Consider the following 10,935-nt stretch of genomic DNA (forward strand, 5'->3'; position numbering starts at 1 on the left):
GAACTTTTTTACAAATTCGAATTTTTCGAGGCATTTACCGTTAGGTGATTTATACGAATCATTCATTTTTCTTTCATGGAGTTTGCCCATTATTCATATGGTTACATATTTTAAAAAAACACAAAAACCATTTAAGTGCAATAACTGCGCCAATGCTAAAAACAGTTTATGTAGAAAACATTGAATAATTTTTATGAGAAAACAGTGAACAGTTTTAATTAATGCAAAAAACAGATTTTATGAATGCGGTAAGCAGCTTCGAATATATAGTAAACATGATGTGTAGAGAGCAAATTTTATCAACCTAGAAACAGATTTTATCAATGCAGAAAAACAAATTTGATTATTGTGAAATTTAAACATGAAAAAGCATTCAATTTGGCTTTTAAATTTAGAAAACACGATTTCACTAGGTGTTTTATGAGAAAACAGCGAACAATTTTTTAAATAGTGAACAGAAAATAATATACGCATAAAAGAGAGTGAACAATTTTTTAAATAATGCTGAACAGAAAATAATTTTATGCAGAATGCTAGAAATAGTTTATGCAGAAAACAGTGAACAATTTCTATGAGAAAACAGTGAACAGTTTTAATTAATGCAAAAACAGATTTTATGAATGCAGTAAGTAGATTTGAATATACAGTAAATATGATGTGCAAAGAGCAAATTTTATTAATGTAGAAACAGATTTTATCAATGCAGAAAAATATATTCGATTATTGTGAAATTCAAACATAAAAAGCATTTAGATTTGGCGTTTAAATTTAAAACACGATTTCACTAGGTGTTTTATGAGAAAACAGTGAACAATTTTTAAACAGTAAACAGAAAATAATTTATGCAGAAAAGAGAGTGAACAATTTCTTAAATAATGCTAACAGAAAATAATTTTATGCAAAATCGTATAAATAGTTTATACAGAAAATAGTGAATAATTTTTATGAGAAAACAATGAACAATTTTAATTAATGTAGAAATTAATTCATATTTTGAAATTAAAATCTCTATATTTTACAATGCTTCTATTTAAATAAATAAAAACATAAAAAAAGCCACTTACTTTTATCTTTATGTTTATTTATTGATTATCCCCAAACAAAAAAAAAAAAAAACAAAAAAAAATTTTACACAGTACTCGATTTGGTAAACTCGAGTATGTGTAAAATTTTTTTTCTCCATTTTATTTATAAAACGTACTCGAGCCTGGTAAACTCGAGTATTGTGTTGCATGGAACTCGAGTTTACCAAGCTCGAGTACCACATAATTTTTTTTAATCGTGCAAATTCCAGCTCAGCAGCGCCACGGTGGCAAAATTGAGAGAACTCGAGTTTCTGAAACTCGAGTTCTTGAAAAAGTGGTAGTTTCCTATTTATTTCCGAAACAATGTTTTTTTCCTAAAAATTTCAAAAATAAGTGGTATGGGCCATTTTGCCCATCAGATACTACCTTCTTCCACAGAAACTAGCCCAATAGGACCATCACTTTCCTAGGCTAGCTCCAATTTAGCACGGCCGACATGATTGGATTTCTAGTCCGAGTCTTAAAAATGCCCAGCCCACCCTCAGCTTGAAAGATTGTAGCCTTGTGCTATTTGTTATTTATTATTCTTTATTTTTGTCATGCTATATTTATATATATTGGGTGGCAAAATCAACCTAAACCCATTTGCCCACCTAAATAGGTATTAACCCAATTAAACCCAATTAACACTAATGTTTATTGAGTTTTAATTGGATACCCAATTACCCAACCCCAAAACTACTAAAATTACCAAAATACTCCATCAACCTAAAAAATGACCAAAATAACACTTAAACCTACAAAATGACTAAAATATCCCTAAAACCCAAAATATGACCAAAATACCTCTCGAAACCCAAAAAAATGATCAAAATACCCTCGAAATCTCAGAAATGACCAAAATACCCCTAAAACCCAAAAAATGACAAAATACTCCTGAAACCCAAAATGACCAAAATACCATGAAATCCAAAAATGACCAAAATACCCTTGAAACTTAAAAATGACCAAAATACCTTCAAACCTAAAAAATGGCCAAAATAACCCCATAGCCTAAAAAAACAAAATAACCCTAAAACCTAAAAAATGACCAAAATACCCTCAAAACCTTAAAAATGAGTAAAATACCCTCGAAACCTAAAAATTGCCAAAATAACCCAAAGCCTAAAAATTGATCAAAAAAAACCTAGAAACCTAAAATGACCAAAATAACTCTGAAGTCTAAAAATTGACAAAAATAACCCCGAAACCTAAAAATGACCAAAATACCCCTTAAACCTAAAAAATGACCACAATACCCTCAAACCTCTAAAGTGACGAAAATACCCCTAAACCTTTGAAATGACCCAAATAAACCAAAACCACTAAAATGGCCACAAAAACATGAAACTCTAAAATTACCAAAAATACCCTGAAACGTCTAAAACGACCAAAATACCTCTAAACCTATAAAACGACCAAAATACCCTCAAAATATCTAAAATGACCAACATACAACTAATCCTATAAGATGAACAAAATACACTTGAAGCCTCTAAAATTACCAAAATAGGGGTTTGGGGTATCTTAGTCATTTTTTAGGTTTATGGGTGTTTTGGTCATTTTTTATGTTTAGGGAGTATTTTGGTCATTTTTTAGTTTTACGGGGGATTTTGGTAATTTTTTAGGTTTAGGGTGTATTTTATCGACTTACAGGTTAAGGGATTTTTTTTTTTTTTTTTGGTTGGTCATTTTATAGGTTTCAGAGATTTTTGGTCATTTTTTAGGTTTCGAGGATATTTTGGTCATTTTAAGGTTTATGGGTTATTTTGATCGTATTTAGGTTTCAAGGGTATTTTGGTCATTTTTTAGGTTTCAGGGGGTATTTCCGTTAATTTTTAGGTTCGAAAGTATACCAATCATTTTTTAGGTTTAGGGGGTATTTTGGTATTTTTAGGTTCAGGGGCTATTTTGGTCATTTTTAGGTTTCTAGGTCATTTTTAGGTTTCTAGTTATTTTGGTCAATTTTTAAACTTCGTGGTTATTTTGGCCATTTTTGAGGTTTCGGGAGTATTTTGGTCATTTTTAGTTTTTCATGGTTATTTTGGTCAATTTTTAGGCTTCGAGGTTATTTTGGCCATTTTTTAGGTTTTGGAGGTATTTTGGACATTTTTGGGTTTAGGGGTATTTTGGTCATTTTTAGGTTTCAGAGGTATTTTGATAATTTTTTTGGGTTTGGGGGTATTTTGGTCATTTTTAGGTTAAGGGGTATTTTGGTCATTTTGTAGGTTTCGAGATTATTTTGGTAATTTTTAGGTTTCGAGGGTATTTGGGTCATTTTTTGGGTTTCAGGGGTACTTTGGTTATTTTTTGGGTTTCTGGGGTATTTTGGTCATTTTGTAGGTTTTGAGATTATTTTGGTAATTTTTAGGTTTCGGGGGATTTTGGTCATTTTTGGGTTTTAGAGGTATTTTGGTAATTTTAAGGTTTTGGGGGTATTTTGGTCATTTACTTGGGTTTCGGGGATATTTTGGTCATTTTGTAGGTTTCATGGTTATTTTGGTAATTCTTTTGTTTCGGGGTATTTTGGTCATTTTTGGATTTTGGGTTATTTTGGTCATTTTCGGGTTTTATGGTATTTTGGTCATTTTTTGGGTTTTGAGAATATTTTGGTCATTTTGTAGGTTTCGTGGTTATTTTGGTAATTTTGAGGTTTTGGAGTATTTTGGTCAATTTTGAAGATTTTAGAGTACTTTGGTCATTTACACTTTAGGGTCATTTTGGTATTTTGATAATTTGGTAATTGGGTAGGTTGGGGTTTACTCATAATAATTGGGTTGGGTTGGGTTTGGGTTAGAAACAATTAGTTAAATGGGTTTTAATGGGTAAATGAGTTTTATGTACCCAACCCAATTATGCCCACCCGAACCGACCCAAACCCACCCATTTGACACCCCTATTGTAATATAATAAAATAATTAAAAAGTTTAATAAACCAACCTTATAATTGAATTTAATAAAAAAAAAATAATGAATTACTCCCCTATCGTATTTCACCGGAGATTAAAGAATATTCTTCTGCTAGGTCCTGTTCCTAGTAAAAATATACGAAATTTCATTTCTGAGTTATGTTTGTAGTTTGTTAAAAAAAGGAAGGTCATATTCGTAAATTACTGTTTTCAATCATTAGTTGCCCCTTTTTGATAAACAGCATTAGTTGTCCATAGTCATAGACGGATAGACCTCTTTAAGTCTTATGGGTATGTATTTAAGTCTTCTCACTCACCTATAAAAAAAAAAAAAAAAAATCTTCCTACACTCTCAAATGCGAGTGAGAAGACTTAGAGGCTGTTTGGATGAAATTTTTTCATCACTCAATTTCCGTCACTCAATTTCCATCACTCATCACTCATCACTTATAACTCATAACTCATCACTCATTACTTAATTTTTCACACCTGTTTGGCACCATCACTCATTTTTCATCACTCAATATTTTTCACACTATTTGTGGGTCCCATGGCCTGTCACCCGGAGCAGCTCTTTTTTTTTTTTTTTTTTTTTTTTTTGTTTTTGTATCCATACTCATTGAAGCCAGTGAAAAAAAAAAAAAAAAAAAAAAAAAAAACCAAAACTGACCGAACCAAAAAAAGAATAGGCTGAACCAGTGAAAGAAAGAAAAAAAAAAACCCAGAACAGACCGAACCAAAAAAAAAAAAAAAAGGAACAAACCGAACTAGTGAAAGAAGAATAAGAAAGAAAGAAAAAAAAAAAAAAAAAAGACCAGACCCAGAAAGTGAAGAAAAGAAAAGAAAAGAAGAAAAAGAAGAGGAGGAGCAGACAGTCCCAGACTTGTGAAAGACAAAAAGAAAAGAAAAAAAAAAAAAAGAGAAAGAAGATAAAGAGGGAGCAAAAATNAGGGTTTATTCATTAGGCCATCAGATATTCCCTTCTTCCACAAAAACTAGCCCAATAGGACCATCACTTCCTAGGCTAGCTCCAATTTAGCACGGCCGACATGATTGGATTTCTAGTCCGAGTCTTAAAAATGCCCAGCCCACCCTCAGCTTGAAAGATTGTAGCCTTGTGCTATTTGTAGTTTGTTAAAGAAGGAGGGTCATATTCGTAAGGTTACTGTTTTATGCTGACCATTTCAAAGTTAAGACTTAAGGGTATTTAAAGTTAAGACCATAGACCTCTTTTAAGGGTATTTAAGTAAAAGTAATGGAAAGAGAAGAGACCGAGAATTTCCCTTACGGACTTTTTTTTTTTTTTTTTTTTTTGAGGAAGCCCTTATGGGTATTTAAGTCTTCTCACTCTCCTATTAAAATAAAAAAATTCTTCACACAATCTTAGATGCGAGTGAGAAGACTTATATACCCGTGACTTCTCACCGGATCAGGAGCTTATTTGCACAAAATAAAGGGTAAATCTGTAACTCTAGTATTTGTACGTTGAAAAAACAAAGGTAAATCGACAAAAGTCTCAAAAACTCGAGAGATTGACAAAATAATCCTTGGCTTTAAAAAAATATCGAACCTCAAAATATAGCTTTTAAGGTGGTATGTATCTCAGCTCTGAGAGAGTGCCATACGAGAAAGCAGAATCATCAACACTGCAAGAAGTAGTGCAATAACTAAGCCACTAAGATTTCATCTCTACGAAGTTACACATAACAAAAAGAGAGAGAAAGAGAGAATGGGGAACAGGCTCAGCAATCTTCATCCCGAACCCGAAGGGTTAGTCGAAATCTCTCCACACTAGTTTTTGTTTTACATTTTTCAATGTATCCTACAACAAGGTTATTGCTTTTGTAGTAACTTTTTTCATCACCAAGGCTTCATTTACTAGTTTATGATATAATGCGTCGAATAAATTATAAAGGAATGGATTGGGATAGCCATTATTAGTGCTGTTGCAGGGGACCTTGCTCTGTTTTTGGTTTAAGCCTTGTGACTGTGTACTGTTTTGGTGCTGGTGAATTGTGCTACAGAGGTGTGCCTACCTCGTGCTTTTTGGATTTATGGACCTTCGGACCTTAACCTTACAGCTTATCTGCACTGCTAATTGTTTATAGAATATTTGAGTTTGTCTGTTATGAACCAGATTTCTAACAACTTAGTTTTAAATTTTAATAGAATTTTTGTTGGATTTGAGGTGACTAACCATAGAATATAATTCTAAATAATAAAAAACCGTAAAATATAATTCCCAAGGCTTGAAAGTTCAATCAACTCGGTAGGTCAATATTAGAAGATGGATCAAAATCAAGATACAAAGGGATTGTTTTTTACTCTCAAAAGGATAAATGAACTGTTCCTCATATTTTCAACACCATTTCCAATTAATTTATCTCTTAGTCATTAGTTATAGTTTAAGACTATAATCTTATTTAATAATTTTTTTATTGGAGATGAATTTTAATAAATCCATCATTAGATTACAATTTCTTCTTATATCCTCCTTATTTGTAAAATTTCTACAAAATTATAGATAAATAACTATGTCATCAATAAATTATTTAAATTACAAATTTTTGTAATTTAAAATTATGCATAAAATATAATCATGAAGTAAATAATAGCCGATTGACACAAAATTTGACACGTGTATTAAGAGCGTAAAGTACATACAATTCAATAGTTAGATTTTCAAAATATATAGTATTGTTAATAATATTGAGTAAGGTTTGTAGCCTTAAGTTACAACCAATTTTGTAATTAAACTATATCCTAATTTTAACAGGAAAAGAAATCTTGCGCGAAGCAAACACCCTAGGAAAGTGAAATAATGGCAGACAGAGGAGTAGAAGAAATGAAGGGTATTATTTTTTTTTTTTTTCACAACAATAATTCGGTAAGAGCCAGCAAAAAATAAAAAATCAGATGACTTCTCTTTATTTTGTTCTAGAAGAATATTAGATGTAAGCATAGGAAAAAAAGAAGAGGTTAACATTAGTGATCGGAAGATTTGATTCGATGTCTTTGATACAATATTGAAAGACTCAACAAATAATTTCACTTACAACTGTAAATTTTGTTAAGTGCATTTATCTCATTGAAAGCAAAAATTCTTGTTGACAAATGGAATGTCATGGATATTTGCTTAATTTCCTCGTGCTAACTCTTCAACTGCATGTATAGTCACAAATATTGCATCTAATCTAAGGCAACTCCATGTTCTTCTATTTGTGGCAGTCAACAAGAACCCCATTCCTCCATTTCAATCCATACTGCTGTTGGCTTTCTCATAATATTGCTGCTTACCCTCCTCCAAGTCAGGGGTCAAAGCTCTGGCGACCCATTTCAAACGCATGGTGCAACCATGTCGGCCTTTGTCATAGCCATATTTTTTTACGCTACAGCATTGGCGGTGATAAGCCAACTGACTCCCAACACAAGATACCTCCCTATACTCAGGCATGTGTGTATCATTTTTGGAGCTTTAGCTTGTGGCTTGCTGCTACGGATTATTGTACCTCCCTTTGGATTGTTCATCCTCGTTTTAGGATTGCTCATCCTCATTTTATGGGTATGCACATCTCTGCTATTACTTTATGACTCACAGATTCTCCAGTCATTCAGTGAAGCTACTACAAATGCATTCAACACAATCAGTGAAGCTACTTCAAATGCATTCAACAAATTGTGCATCTGGTTCCAAGATAGCTTACAATCAATGCGTCAAGAAGCTTCCAGACCATTCAATAGTTCTTCAATGCCAGCTGCCAACTCAACGAGACAAGTGGTGAAAATGGAGGTAATTAGTGCCTAATTAGTCTTTGTTCAACACTTTTGAGATAATTATGATGTCAAAGTAAGTGACCTTAAAATCTGTTGTTTATGTATGTTTTGAATGTTCTATGACAATTGCGAGATCTATTAGCTATGTGCCAATCTTTCCTTAGTAAGGCTAATTGCTGATGAAAGAAAAAATGAAGCGACTCATGTACTAGATTAAAGAAAAACAATGAGACTTATCAAATACATATGTTAATGATTATTTAAATAGTACAAGCTGGACAAGTTGATCGCTTTAGTTGTGATCAATTGTTTCAAAAATTTATAGTTTCAAAAAAATTTTAGTTTGAGTTTTGTTTTTGAATCATTACTATGGTAGATGGAAATCTGTTTCCCTAATATGAGAGGGAAAAAAGAAATGGCCAAGAAAATTCTTGTCCCCACACAAAGAAAAACATCATTTAACAGTTGTGTTTTTAAAATCTATGAATGACTGATATTCAAAGTTCAATAAACAAAAATGTAAATGAGATAATAATAAAGTGTGATGTAACTGGTGTTGTCCTCACATCTACAAGGCCTTCATCAACTTATTCTTTTTAGTAATTCTATAGATTTAAAATTTTTTTTTAAAAAATCTTGATCTTATGTGAGTAGTTTATATTTAACATTGTCAATTTTCAATACTTCAACATTTCTTCTCATACTTATCTGAGTGCTCAGAGTGGTAGGATAAGATTATACCTCCAGCAAATATTACTTTTCCAAGCCTTGATGTTTGCTTGCAATTTACTTATAAATGTTGTAGTCTTCTTTACTATTGTAAATTTGAACATAAAAATAAGCTGTGCAAGAAACAACAATAGTTTTAACTTAGTGAAGTTAAAAATGTTGGCTGAGAGATTGGTTTCAAACTTTCAATGATATGTTGTAAAATTTTGAAAAATTAGATCAAGAAAGAACTAAAAGCAGGTGTTCTTACGTTCCCACAAAAAAGAAAACAGTTACACCAATACAGACCACTTCAAAACCAATTAAAATTAGAACTACTGTGGTCCTTTTAATTGGTTGGAATAGCAAGTTTGATTCAATCCAAATGATCTTTTCAAATTAAGCATTATTTTAAAGTTCTATCTATATTATTTCTCTGCACATGATTTAAAGTTCATAAGCTCTCACATTGACGGGTCTAAGAGAGGTGACTGATAGGCACCCTTACCCCAAATTTTTTTTTTGACAAGTAATAAGTTTTATTGTTATCAAAAAAGAACACCATAGTACACAGGGAGTGTATAAGGGGTCAACAGTACAAAAATTACTAGAATCAAGGAAATCAAGAAAAGAAGAGAAAGATTGGTTTAGCATAGCAACCAACCAATCCAATAAAGTTCTAAAGAAAAATAACTTGAGATCTGGTATAGATCTCTCGTTATCTTCAATACACCTACTATTTCTTTCCCACCAAAGACACCACATTAAGCAATGGGGAACAATTAACGCGGCATCTTGCCATGGTTGCACTAAACCTGACCTCTTATTTGCACATTGTTTAATAACCCAACAAAAGAAAAAAATGTTTTCTTTATAAATGTACTAATCGAATCCATAAAACTCTGCAACAAAAAGAGATGCTAGACTAAGTAAAACTGCTTCAACGCATATGGTTGAATTAATACTGACAGAGTCATCTGGAAACATTTATTGACCATCAGTGTATCTAGAGAATAAGAAATCCTAAAAATGTTCATGAAAAACAAATTTGTATAGTAATATTTGGGTAGATGAGCTTTTAGTGTATACAAGGAACCAACAGACTAGACAAAATCGATAATCAACATTTAGGACTGGATTTGAGAACAGCCTATCTCCTGGCACAAAACACAAAAGCACAAAGAAGAGTATGGCATGATGAGGTAATTGAAAGAAGAAACAAAACCTACAGAACATTGCTCACCTAATAGTGATAGCTCAACGCATTGTGCGAATAACTTAAAGCCTGAGCACTGAGTAGCGGTGTCCAGAAAAGCGGACCTTGTACCAGGCGTCGGTGAGGATACCTAATAGTGATAGCTCAACGCATTGTGCGAATAACTTAAAGCCTGAGCACTGAGTAGCGGTGTCCAGAAAAGCGGACCTTGTACCAGGCGTCGGTGAGGAAGCCATCAATCTCGGGCTTTCGTGGCGGAGGAGACCCAGCTGCCTCTGCTTTCCTCTCTGTCAATTGTGTCGTGAAATTGAGGAAAGGGGATTTTTTCTTCTTCAGAGGAATGGAGTAATCGAGAGTATTATTATTTATTAGGGGACAGAGCGGGCCTGTTAGGCTCCACAAGATACTGGGCCTTTTTTTTTATTCAAGGCCTTTTATGTTGAGACTCACAAAAAAATATGATGTGGGTTTAGTTTGGGAAAACAAGAAAAAAAATATATATATTAACAACATATGGCTAATTTTAGCACCGTTAACACCATATTGCTATTTTGTAAAGTAAGGTAATAAGATAAATAAAGTAATTTTTTATAGTATCAAATTGCTAAATACCAAGTGTGGGAGAAGTCAAGGACAAGAAGATCTCTTCCATGATTTGCAAGTTCAAAACCAAGTAAATGCATTAGGGGCATTTTTAGGGTATTTCAGCAGATAAAACAAAAATACAAGGCACAGCTACAAATAGTCTGGCATGAAAACATAGGTATAAAGCCACCAGGTAGGGCTATACATGGTGCGGTGTGGCCAGTTTTGGGGGGCTTTTTCGCACCACACCTATAGGGGCGGTTTCCCCTCAACCCTGACCGCACCTTACTTGTAGAGGGGTGGAAACCGGTCTACACAAGGTGCGGTGCACCATTTCGGTTCGATGCAGTTAGTTCGGTTAAAAAAAACTCAAATAAAAAAAAATAAACCCTTAATCCACATCAAACAACCCATACATACAATATCATAAAACAATCCAAATATTCTTTAAAAAAAAAAAACAAACAAACAAACAAACAAACAAACATATTCACAATATTTCTCAAATTTCCACACAAAACATCTCAAATAAATTCACAATCTTTCTAAAAAGCAAAGTAAGGCAAAGCATAGTTAGTATCCTAGGTATGAAGCATCAAATAAATTCACATACCTAGTAGCAAGGAGAAGCATAGACGGCATACTAGCCTAGGTATTGACCATCGAAACCTTCTCTTGG

General features: G+C 32.8%; 1 long non-coding RNA gene across 1 annotated transcript; it reads right to left on the reverse strand.

The window, feature by feature from the left end:
- Positions 1–6,934: 6,934 nt before the first annotated feature.
- LOC112012315 (uncharacterized) lies at positions 6,935–9,798 on the reverse strand. The gene is made up of 2 exons (XR_002882956.2): positions 9,699–9,798; positions 6,935–7,728 (listed from the first exon to the last, which is right to left on the reverse strand). It is a non-coding gene; the product is annotated as an uncharacterized LOC112012315 (long non-coding RNA).
- Between the last annotated feature and the right edge of the window lie 1,137 nt (positions 9,799–10,935).

This window comes from Quercus suber, unplaced genomic scaffold (assembly GCF_002906115.3).
Source record: "Quercus suber isolate HL8 unplaced genomic scaffold, Cork oak 2.0 scaffold_9, whole genome shotgun sequence".
Lineage (NCBI taxonomy): Eukaryota > Viridiplantae > Streptophyta > Magnoliopsida > Fagales > Fagaceae > Quercus > Quercus suber.